The sequence below is a fragment of the Myotis lucifugus genome, unplaced genomic scaffold (assembly GCF_000147115.1).
Source record: "Myotis lucifugus unplaced genomic scaffold, Myoluc2.0 scaffold_80, whole genome shotgun sequence".
NCBI lineage: Eukaryota > Metazoa > Chordata > Mammalia > Chiroptera > Vespertilionidae > Myotis > Myotis lucifugus.
Genome location: NW_005871128.1, coordinates 3,440,414 through 3,441,826, shown reverse-complemented (window position 1 = coordinate 3,441,826; position 1,413 = coordinate 3,440,414). Strand labels below are relative to the sequence as shown.

General features: G+C 50.1%; 1 pseudogene; it reads left to right on the top strand.

Moving 5' to 3' along the window:
• The first annotated feature begins 211 nt into the window (after positions 1 to 211).
• LOC102418150 lies at positions 212 to 1,203 on the top strand (annotated as a pseudogene).
• Positions 1,204 to 1,413: the final 210 nt, after the last annotated feature.

Sequence of the window (1,413 nt, the reverse complement as noted above, 5' to 3'; positions counted from 1 at the left end):
AAAACTAGGTTTACAGACAATATGTTTGGGGAAGGAAGCCTAGAAAGAACATTTCTGTGTCTCGGTGGTAAATGTACTTTTGGTTGACATAGGAATTTTTGTTACTGAGAATCAGTAGGGCCCCTGTGGAAGTTACTCGGGCTCTTTGCTCCTCCCGCTTGACAGACAGCCCTGTCTGCCTGGGCAGTGCCAGCCATGACCCTGAGACATGATGGTGAACATCAGAGTGAACGGATTTGACCGTATTGAGCATCTGGTCACCAGGGCTGCTTTTAATTCTGACCAAGTGGATATTTTCACCACCAATGACCCCTTTGCTGACCTCAACTACATACTCTACAAGTTCCTGTATGATTCCACCCAAGGCAAGTTCAAAGGTATAGTCAAGGCTGAGAATGGGAAGCTTGTCATCAATGGAAAACACATCTCCATCTCCAGGAGCAAGATCTCACCAACATTAAATGAGGTGATGCTGGTGCTGAATATGTTGTGGAGTCCACTGGTATCTTCACTACCTTGGAGAAGGCTGGGGCTCACCGGAATGGCGGAGTCAAGAGGATCATTATCTCTGTCCCTTCTGTGGGAGCCCCCATGTTTGTGATGGATGTGACCCATGAGAAGTATGACAACTCCCTCAAGATTGTCAGCAATGCCTTCTGCACCACCAGCTACTTGGTCCCCATGGCAAAGGTCATCCATGACAACTTTGGCATCGTGGAGGGACTCATGACCACAGTCCATGCCATCACTGCCACCCAGAAGTCCGTGGATGGCTCCTCGGGAAGCTGTGGTGTGATGGCTGAGGGGCTGCCCAGAACATCATCCCTGTTTCTACTGGAGCAGCCAAGGCTGTGGGCAAGGTCATCCCTGAGCTGAATGGGAAACTCAGTGGCATGGCATTCTGTGTGCCCACCCTCAATTGGTCATGGATCTAACTTGCCACCTGGAGAAAATTGCCAAATACCATGACAACAAGAAAGTGGTGAAGCCATCATCAGATGGCCCCTCAAGGGCTTCCTGGGCTATACTGAGGACCAGGTTGTTTCCTGCAACTTTAACAGTGACACCCATTCTTCCATCTTCGATGCTGGGGCTGGCGTTACCCTCAACGACCACTTTGTCAAGCTCATTTCCTAGTATGACAATGAATTTGGCTACAGCAACAGGATGGTGGACCTTATGGTCCACATGGCCTCCAAGTAGTAAGAGCCTCCTGAACCACCAGCCCCAGCGAGAGGAACAGAGGCCCTCAGCTCCTGGGAAGTCCTTGCCCCAAATCAATCCCCCAACACACTGAGAATCTCCTGACCTTCCATCCCAGCTCCCTTAAAGGGGGAGGGGCTTATAGAGCCCTACTTGTCATGCACCATCAATAAAGTTCACTGTACCCCACTTGCCCCCAAAAGAAAGTTT